This window comes from Belonocnema kinseyi, chromosome 5 (genome assembly GCF_010883055.1).
Source record: "Belonocnema kinseyi isolate 2016_QV_RU_SX_M_011 chromosome 5, B_treatae_v1, whole genome shotgun sequence".
Lineage (NCBI taxonomy): Eukaryota > Metazoa > Arthropoda > Insecta > Hymenoptera > Cynipidae > Belonocnema > Belonocnema kinseyi.
This window is the reverse complement of record NC_046661.1, coordinates 116,062,760-116,073,861: the sequence shown is the minus strand read 5'-3', so window position 1 is coordinate 116,073,861 and position 11,102 is coordinate 116,062,760. Positions and strand designations below refer to the sequence as shown.

Genomic DNA, 11,102 nt, shown 5'->3' with positions numbered 1-11,102 from the left:
CCCCCCCCCTGCCCCTCGGTGCGCTGAACAACAAATGCTCTAATTGTTTAAAAAATGGGTTTACAAAAAAACAAAAAAATACACATCTAGATATTTCCGAGACGAATGCAGAGGTGTTTTTACTTTTTTACTATGACTCTTAGTTTTTTTTAAATTGATTACACAACTTTGAAATACATATCTGTGGAATACTTCAACGTCGTGAATATCGTACGTCGCGCGGCATGGAACTCGGTACGTCAACACGAAAACACGCACAACTTTTGTTGATATGCGAGTTCCCTAATTTCTTTTGTATCAAAATATTTGTTCATAGAATGAACATATTTAACGAAACACGCCAAAAATTATGACGATCGTTAGTACTGATCGGGAGAAAAAAGTAATTGCGAGAACAATGCTAAAAAAGTTAAATAACAATAATGACTCAAAAAATGAAAATTTTGCAAAAATGTTTTAGCAACATTTTATGTATGTAAAGCTCTAATTTATCACGCATTTCCGAAGAAAAATCACAACCTATAAAAAAAAGTGGCGAACTTGACGATGATTTTTCAACATTTTATTGATCCGAGGATCTCGCAAACTCCCGGGTATTCGACAAGTATTCGGGTATTCTTTCGTTCACAAATCCTTCGGAAAAAATATATTTGGAATTATTGCCGTACCTATTAAAAAAAAATGAAAGTCGGAATGAATCTTTCGTTCACAAATCCTTCGGAAAAAATATATTTGGAATCATTGCCGTACCTATTAAAAAAAATGAAAGTCGGAATGAATCAACGCCCTTAAGAACTCAATTTTAAGAATTTACTATGGATCTTGAAGTTTCTTTTTAGAGGATTATAAAAAAATAATCTAAAACTAATTCAAAAAGGTTGAATGATTTACAAGAGATTTGATAAGAATTTAAGACAGTTTTAGTGATTTCAAAGAATGTGAAACGAGCTATTGAATGCTATTTAAAAAGATTTTAATGATTTTTAAGAAATTTCGAGGGATTAAAAGAAATTCAAAGATTTTAAGGATTTTCAAACGATTTAAAGGAATTTAAGAAAAATTGGAAGATTTTAAGCGATTACAATTAATTTTAGTCAATTTCGAGATACTTCGAAAGATTTTAAATGATTTCAAAGAATTTGAAGGGATTTAAAAAAAAATCGGAGAAGTTTAACGATTTTCAAGAAATCTTACAAGATTTCTGAATAGGATTACAGTATTTAATATTTTTTACTTGTACCTTTCTAAGTTCAAAAATAACCGTTTGACATCTTTGAAAAACACACTTTAACGCACTACCAACATTCCAAAATTTTGACCGCTAACTACCACAACATTGCAACCTAACCTCAGTCACGGAAAATTATATTTTTTCTTGATCAATTTTCCAAATAGCACACTTCTTAAATTGCTAACAATAATTTAAGAAATGGCTTTTCTATCGGAAAAGAAAAGCCACATCACATTTTTTCAATTACTTTCGTCTAAAAAAATTAATTTTAGGTAAAATCCTATATAATTAGAAACTTTTCAGTCCACCAAGTGGTAAGACCTGATAGATCAGGTCGTTACCGATCGAGTGTGACATAATGATAGAATACTCAATTCCCTTGATAAATTTTTTTTACAATATACTGCAATGAAAACTTAAAAAGTGAACACTGCAACTACGACCCACGCGAAGAAAAATAGATTTGATGTATTTTTCGAAATTGACCCATGCGCACTGAAAGTTTCCATTCGGACGTAATATACGACAAAGGACGTAGAAGACTAGAGAGGTAATATACCGCTAAATTCACTTCGTAAGTTGCCGAGGGGAAAGAAAGGGATCAAATGCATTGGAGTCAGTTCATTTTTGCCCTATTTTGCTAATATCTTCGTGAATGGTAATTTTTTCTATATAAGTGTCTTGGGAAAATAGGATGTATTTTTTAATCACTATTTAATGAAATAATGATCTTATAATAATAATTAATAATTACAAAGATATTACAGAAATAAAGTTTTGTTCCATATATTTGATCCATTGTTTTCCCCTCAGTTTTTAACAAAGCGAAATTAGCTGATGGTTGAATTGAAAATATCTAATTGCCGGCAAGAAGAGGAATGAAAAAACCTTGAGAAGCAGATAGTGCCAGGGATGGGTAAGTTAAATACCCTAGGTAATTGACGCAGTTTTTTACAGTTAACTACTAGGTATTTTACATGCCTAGTTTTTTACACGATGTAAATTACGCGTATATGCGACTTTACGTTATGCGTTTCCTGTTTACCTCCACAAATATAACACCTAAAACCTTCTTTCCCATTGCAATATTTACTTGAAATAAATTTAAAAAATGGCATAGTTACATAAAAGTTGTTTTATCAGTGTATATTTTATTAGGTACAATATATTGACAAAATTGAATATAAAAACATATGATCAGTTTTTAAGGAATTAAATATTAAATTAATCAATATTTCATTATAATAATAATAACAAAAACATATAAATTAAAAAATATATGAATTAAAAATATTTAAATGAACAAATGCAACAATATTTGAAAATTATTTACATAGCTGTGTTCCAGAAGGCGCTTACAAGCAACATTCTTAAATATTATGTTGCAAAAAAAATATTGCGCTACATTTGTATGATTTTGATTATTTTTATTTACTTTTATTCGTTTAAAATTAACCTCATACCATGGAATTTATAGTAGCCTTAAGTGTTTTTGTGTTTGCTCTGTTTCAGTTTAGTGGAATATTATATAGTTGAATATTGGCATTGGAAAAAAATCCTACGAAAGCCCGTAACAGAAATTCAAAAAATTGCGGTTATGCACAGTTCTGTAGGTCCGCCATCCTGTTACGTACTTTACTAGGTATTTTACATGTTTCTACGTCAAATATTTGATTTAGGTATTTCACGCAAAAGAACCTCCAGTTACGCCTACCTGCACATCCCTGGTTAGGGCTGTTTTTGCGGCATTAGTGTGCTGTTTCACCAGTTTGTCTTTTGTTTTTGAACAATATTCGTGAAATTTTCTGTTGGTCTGTTTGAGTGGTTTGTTTTACTTTGATTCATGAATTTTGCCAGAGTATTTTGAAGGTTCAAGCTGTGTTTGTTGATTAAAACATTTTTGATAATTGGTCTAATCTGGTAAGTTATTTTTTTATTAAATGTCGACTTGTTATATATAATATTAAAATTATATTTTGCTTATATGTGAGTTTGGATATATTGAATAATATTAAATTGAAAGGCTTATTGCGAATTAGTTTTTATTCATGAAAAACTATGTAGTAAAATGATAATAATGCTTATTTATCACGAAGATATTGCAAGACTAAAATTTAGATGCATGTATTTCGTTCCATTGTTCCTGCCCTCAGCATCTGACGAAGTGAGGTTAGCTTGTGATAAAGTAAAATGTCTCCTTCGAATGTTGATATCCTAAACTTTTTTGATCGATTAGTACGGTTCAAAGTTCAACAGTTTTAAATTAGTAACTTTTAGAATGGAATTATTTAAAATTGAATTGACAATTAAAAATATTCGAGAACCATTTTCAATTTACGACCATGTAATACTTACTGGATTCTAAAGAATTGTATAGGATTTCCAATAATTTCAAGGAATTTTTAAAGAACTTTGGAAAATAAATGACAATTCATTGAATTTCAAGAGATTCCTACCGAGTTTAAAGATTTAAACGGGTTTTTAGAGAACTTTAATAAATAATTAAAATTTTTATTATATTTAAGTTCGTTCGGGGGTTTAAAGAAGAGATTTCATATATTTCTAGAGAACTTTGAAACATTTGTTCTTGACAACGTTAATGAGTAAATTTAATTCATTTATATTTAAGTGCTTTCAAATAATGTATACTTTACGGGATAAAATTAATTTCACTTTTATGGATTTCCGCGGATTTCAACAATTCATTGCGAAAAAATTAAGATTGATAGGACTTCCGATTTAAGAGATTTTTAAGATATCAAGGAAAATCACAGATTTTTTAGCTGTGTAAAGTTTATTTAGGCAGAATTGTTATTTTTGTGTATTTTCATGAGATTATGAATGGTATAAAATAAATCTTTCCTATGTAGTTTCTCGACACTATAATTTTTTTCTATAGAATAATTTTCAATCATAGATTCCCTATAATCAATGGAATATTCAGCAATATTTTTCACTATTTTTAATCTAGTATACGACAAAAATTCGAGTAATTAATCCCTCTTTATCAAATCGCCTTACAAACTTTTATATAATCTAAATTTTCAAAAACTCAATTAATCAAATAAATTTTTTTTTAAATCCTCCATTACAAGAAGAATTATATATAAAATCATTGAAAATAAAGTCTTCTCCGTTTTTTTTTTCATTAATTCATTTGGTGTTAATTAGAACTAGATTTTCGTCTTGAAAAAGTGAGAACCTCGAAGAACGTTGATCTCTTAAGGCTCTTAAAACGACTCAGGTTTTGGCCAGATACGTAATACGTCTACAGGAATGCATTCTTTAATGTAATATTTTAACCAAATAATCTAAAGGCAGTTATGTCGGCCGGAACAGAGGTTTATTCGAAAAAATGTTCTTGTTTCTTCTTTTCTTTTTGCAATTGAAAACCGAGTGTTTTTTGTGCCTGTGAAATGCAACACGTTAGCTATATTGTATGTCAAAAAAAATTGATCTCTTCTGGCAGAGATAATGCCTTTAGATTATGTGTGGTTAAAATATTATATTAAACAATGCATTCTTGTAGATGTATTATGTATCTGGCGAGAACTCGAGTTGTTTTAAGAACCTTAATACACTACGGTTAAAGTATTTACTGGGTGTAATACAGTTCAACAATTCGGACTTATTTTCGTTATTATAGACGAAATAATTCTTCAGGAAAGCACATTTTGTTTGTGAAAACGAAAATAAATTTTCGTTATGCTTACTGACAAAGATGACAAACGAGAAATAATTTCCCAAAGATATTATTATTTTATTAAACTTTTACTTGGATGAACCTGGTTATACATTATCCCAAAGATTTAAAAAAATTAACTCTACAAGGATCCTGCGGGGGACAAATGTGCCCCATGCGAAATTCAATTAATTCTCCTGAGCAAATATCTCTGATTTTTTGGTGCAGACCCTAACGTGCAGACGTTGCCGGTTGTTCGCTGTCTGTTAAGTAAAAAGCAAATGCTAAGCGCTTGGGGCACATTTGTTCCCCAGAGGATCCGTTACGTTCGAGTTTCGTCACATTAAGTCAATTTCACATTTTCATGTAAATGAACGCATTTGGCGTATATTTACAGTATATCATAGTATTTTAATGTTTCGAATTGACTTTTTTGTAATTTAAGTGAAAATTATATTTAAAAATTACTAAAAATGTGATATATATATAAATGTAAAGTTGTTTTCTTTAATTTTATTCATACAGTGCTCATAAATTCCAATAATAAATCAATTAATAAATAATAAATTAATCATTGTTTTTTTTATCAAAGTTGTCGAGAATATACGAACTAAAAAGTGCCGATGCTGTGACTACAGTGTCCCAGGAAAGAGAGAGAAGTTGCAACCGACCTGTGTGCGACGAACATAGGGCGGTCTTGTGCAACCTTTGCACCGAAGTAAATTAAGCTTATTTATTGCAAAATTTATTGTAATTAATTGTTTTTCTAATTTAATTTAATTTCGAGAATAAGTTTAAAAATAAAAATAGTTTCTTTTAGAAAAGGCTTCTTTTTTGAATTCCGATGAATTTTGCCTATCTTTTTCATAGAAAAAACTCTTTCTTAATTTTTTTTATCTTTATTCAAATGAAACCTTCTTATTGTGCATCAGAAAACAAAGAGATTGACCTATTATATATTCAAATTATTTATAAAAATAAGCATTCTGCCCGTGCTTAAGATATTCCTTATTTTTTAAAATGTTCTAACTTCGAATGTTTAAATAATTATACTTTTTGGAAGCAACCTAATTATAAGCTACACCACCTTAAATTAAAATTTGTCCCCATCAAAATGGCGTTTAAAAATTTAAAATTAATTAATTAGAAACGAAATGACATGATTTTTTCCAAAAAATGTCAAAAACACGATTTTTCTCGATTTTTATTTGTTTAAACATTTTTTTTCAACATTTTAAATTCATTGAAACAAGATGTTATATACACCAATCTCTCCGACATTAAACATGAAGAGAATGGTGTATACTAACATCTGATGCCGATGAAGGGAAAAGATTGTGCACAAGGACATTTGTCACCCACAGGAGCCGGTGAAGGCAAAAAAATGTATAGGATCCGTCTAGGGTTAATTGTTTAAACAATTAATTTTGGTCACAGCCTTACGATGGTTACTGCCCAACATTTCGAAGGTATTTTTGGTTAGGATTGGATTTTATTTTGATTATTTAACACGGGGCTGTCCCGGTATATATCATCAATCACAGACGCATTTTTATAATGCAATCAAGTGATCTGATGAGAGCAGTGTGCCCCGACATATTGGACAAAGCCTGGTTTTTACCCCATCATTGACGGACTGGCTTGCAGTCAAGTGAACGATGGGAGGACCTACAGCTTAAGGTGGGTTCCGAACCACCAGAATCTAGGTAAAGGTACATAGAAAAATTGCCAGAGGTACCGGCTCAGGGATCGAACCCTGGACCTCTGAGGTGAAGTCCGAGTGTCTAACCAATTGAGCCCCGAGGCTTCATTACTAAAAAAATGTAAGTGTTGAAATGTTGTCACAGGCTTATACTGCCCAACATGTGGAAGGCATTTTTGGTTAGAGTTGGATTTTTTATTTGATCATTTTTGCACGGGGCTGTCCCGATATATATCATCAGTCACGGACGCATTTTTATAATGCAATCAAGTGATCTTATGAGAGCAGGCTGCCCAGACATATTGGACAAAGCCTGGTTTTTACTCCATCATTGACGGGCTGGGTTGCAGTTAAGTACACGATGGGGGGACCTACAGCTTAAGGTGGGTTCCAAACCACCAGAACCTCGGTAAAAATCCCGGACCTCTGAGGTGAAGTTCGAGTGTCTAACCAACTGAGCTACCGAGGCTTATTATTATTATTATTAATTATTATTACTAATTATATTATTATATTATACTATTATTATACTATATATAACTATTATATTCTAATTATAATTATATAATTATACTAATTATTATTATTATTATTATTCTTGGTTGAGACAGTAATAGCTCCTGACGATTGGGTGATCCCGTTGCGTACCCTTATAAGCCTTAAGCGTGACCCCATAGCTCTCTCCATAGGAAGACAACCACAGCCACGCTGTTAGCTGATATTTCAGACTCATTGTTGCAGCGACTGCCTTTGAGTATTACACGTTTCCCCACAATCGCAGGGCAGTGACAAAGGATATGAGTAGAAGTCTCATTATCCTTTCCGCATAGACGACAGAGGGGACTTTCTTCAAGTCCTATCTTATGCCTGTGGTATCGGATGTTTTCGTGTCCTATAAACATTTCTGTTAGGACTTTGACTTCATTCCTCCCGAGCTTGAGTAATTCCTTCGCTCGGTGAGAATTTAGCTTGGAGCCCAAGAGTGTTTTAGCCTATCTGCAGCCAGAGACCAAACCCCACTCGTCCTGATGTTCCTCGGTCAGCCAACTGTTAATATCTTCAGTGACTAACCTACTGGAAATGCCTACAACTGGCTCAGGTCTAGTAAAATTTTCTTTTGCTGCTAGTTTTGATAGCTTGTCCGATATATCATTGCACTTGCCGCTGTGTTCAGCGATCCAAAGCAGAGAGACTTTCTTGTCTTTCGCTAGCTTATTCAGTGCCTCAAAGCACTCCCAAACTAGTCGCGACGTGCTCGTTTTTCCATTCAAGGCCATTATAGGAGCCCTGCTGTCTGAGCAGATACAAATGTTTCTTTTATTGCCATACTCCTTTGCCTTGTAGGCGTACTGGAGCATGGTCATAATCTCAGGTTGTAGAACTGAGGTGTAGGACTCCATCGCATAGGTGAAGCCCATTCCATTCATTCGATTGCTATACGCATAGCTGTCGAGATAGTGCTATCGTTTGCCATATTTAATCTCCAGTTCGCCTTCGCATCCATGGTCTTGATTGTGATATATCCAGAATGACACCTAGGTATTTGGCTCTTCCTTTGATTTCCAGTATTTGTCCAGCCAATTTCAATGTACTCGTGGTTTCCCACTTGTTCCTTCTGGTGAACACAACTGTATCCGTTTTACTCGGATGGATTGAAAGTCTAGTCCTCTTACACCATGAATCTACTGTTCTTAGGGCTTGCTTCATTACTCCGAAGAGCGCATCCAGATACTGACCGCGCACGACAACCAGTATATCGTCCGCATAACTTATAACGTGGAGGCCCTGACTCGTGAGTAGATGAAGCAATTCATCCACTACCAGGCACCACAACAAGGGTGATAGAACACCTCCCTGCGGACATCCCGAGTCAACGGTTCCACATAAAGTGGTGTCACCCTTTTCGTGGTTAGATTCCTATTGGCCAACATGTAGCAGGTCCATACCACGACTGCACTAGGCACACTATGTGCGATCATGGTCGCCCTGATCACCTCTCCAGAGGTGTAGTTAAAGGCTCCTTCAATGTCCATAAAGGTTCCAATCGCGAGGCCTTTCTGCTTCAGTTGTTCTTTGATTAGGTTAACTGCTGTGCTTAGGGCCGTCTTAGTAGATTAACAAGACCTTATCACGGATATATAAATGTTCACGAGTCTTTCCACTGTTTTTAGTTGGAAAGATGTACGGCTAATGGGACGGAATTTCTTGAGTGAAGTATGGCCCTCAACATCTTTTGGAGGAACTCAACTCTATCCACTTTAAGAGTTGCACCTTTCCAAGGCCTTGTCTCAACCACAGTCTTGTGCAGCCAAGTTTTAGTCGATGGGTCGGCTGCCACAAATACAAAGACGCCTCCCCTACAGAAGGAGGTCCTGATTCTTGCCAATTGATCTGGGGACATTCTTTCGAGCGCCCTCTAGGTAGCTTTCCTGAAAAGTTAAAACTGCTCTGTAGTGAGCACCCAGTCCGGGTACCTCGTACACCCATGGCTTAGGGGGGTGGTAGCATTGAGCGTGACACTCAATGAATACCCTTTCGCAGGCGATCATACTAACGGAGAGATGTTTCTTGGTCGCAGGTTATTCCTGTGCCGATTTCAAAAACTGGAAATCTGACCGAGTCGGACCTCGACCCAGGGATCCAGAAGGCCCGTGTTAGCTAGACTCTTTCGGTCTTCTATCATACTGCAATCATGCATACCAGGAGAGCCCGTTTATAGTGATCCTTTTCAAATCACCCAGGAGAGCCCGTTTATAGGGGTCCTTTCATCCATATCCATACGCACGCAGGCTGAGGTCCGTTTGACTCCTATGTCCCACACAAAGATTACAATAATTTCACAAATATTACCAAATATTTCAATATTTCTTAAAGATTCCACAAATATTAGAATGATTTCCTAAAGGTTAAAAAATTTCACAAAAATTTCGAATAGATGGAAAAGATTTCGCTAAGACTTCAATGATTTCATAAATTTCACAAATATTTCAAAAAGATTTTGCATCTTTTACAAAGATTTCAATGATCTTCTAAGCATTTTACAAAGATTTGGAATATTTCGCGAATATTTCGGATAGTTTAAAAAGATTTCAAAAGACTTAAAGATTTCGCAAAGATTTCAATAATTTCGAAAATATACCTAATACTTCAAAAATATTTTCAAAGCGTTTTAATGCTTTTCCAAACATGAACATGAAAGGATTTTGAAGAATATGATCAAATATTTATAAAATATTTGAAATATTTCGTAAAGACTTTACAAAGATTGCAATGATTTCCCAAATATATCACAAAGATTTTAAAGATTTTGCAAAGATTTCGGATAGATTTAAAAGATTTCACACACTTAAATGACTTCCAAAAACTTTCAACGATAAAATTTTTAAAAAAATATTTAATAAATATTTCAAATGTTTCACAAAGATTTCGGCTCGATATAACAGATTTCACAACGATTTCAACAATTTTCCCAAGATTCAAGTCATTCAAAAAATATTATAAAAAATTCATATAATATTGGAAATATTTATACAATATTTCGCAAAGATTTTTACAATTTAAAAAAATTGTCAAATATTTTATAAGGATTTAAATTATTTCAAATGTTTCATAAAGATTTCGGATAGATATAAAAGATTTCACAAAGATTTCTATGATTTTTCAAGATATAAATATTTTTAAAAATATATTATCAAATATATGAAATTGAAGACAATTGAAAAATCAAAAGTTTGATCCTCCCTTGGGATAGATTTAAAAGACTACAATGATTTTCCAAAGATTTAAATTGTTAAAAAAATTTTATAAAATATTTATATAATGTTAAAAATATTTCGCAAAGATTTTGGACAGATTTAAAAGATTTCAAAAATATTATCAAATATTCATAAAATATTTGAAATGTTTAGGAAATACTTTGCAAAGATTTTGGATAGATTTAAAGGATTTCACACACTTTAATGATTTCCCAAAGATTTCAACAATTAAAAAAAAATTTTATTTTTAATAAGGATATACATTATTTCCCGAAGATTTCAAAGATTTCAAATACAGTGAAACCCTTTAATAGCCCTCCCTTCTATCGCCCTTCTGAGAATTGACGCCGCGCCGCATATAGGTCTAAAAGAGCTGCACGGGGTGCGCGGAATGTGCGGCTGTCACTCAGGCGAGCACTCAGGCGTGAACAAACAAAAGCGGAGTGGGCTATAACAATAAAAAGCCCTTTTTATTGATAACAAGTGATTTTTTCGAAAATTATTAAGAGACAAAAGGTACTCTATTACAGGTATACTCCAAAATGAATAAGAAGTATTTGTTCAAAATGTTAATATTTACCAAGTTATTCGCATTTTTCCTTCTTTTTCCCATTTTTTCAATCGCCTGCGGTATCTTTAGCAATTTAAAAGAAGGTGTGCTCAAAATTAGTACACGAATAAAGTAAGTCTTGTGCAATGAATTAGCGTCAGCCACTTTCAATTAAAACAATA

The 11,102-nt window shown here is 33.1% G+C and overlaps 2 protein-coding genes across 3 annotated transcripts in view; one reads left to right on the top strand and one right to left on the bottom strand.

The window, feature by feature from the left end:
* Nucleotides 1-11,102, bottom strand: part of LOC117173120 (MAD2L1-binding protein) — a 66,417-nt gene that overhangs the window by 9,395 nt on the left and 45,920 nt on the right. The window lies entirely within an intron of this gene.
* LOC117173121 (homologous-pairing protein 2 homolog) overlaps nt 2,963-11,102 on the top strand; it is a 9,411-nt gene continuing 1,271 nt past the window's right edge. The window contains exon 1 of one of the 2 annotated variants that reach the window (XM_033361514.1): nt 2,963-3,151. The gene's annotated coding sequence lies outside the window, so the exon portion shown is untranslated. Of the gene's footprint in view, nt 3,152-5,580; nt 5,632-11,102 lie in introns of those variants that run through there. The other variant, XM_033361515.1, reaches the window with a different exon arrangement.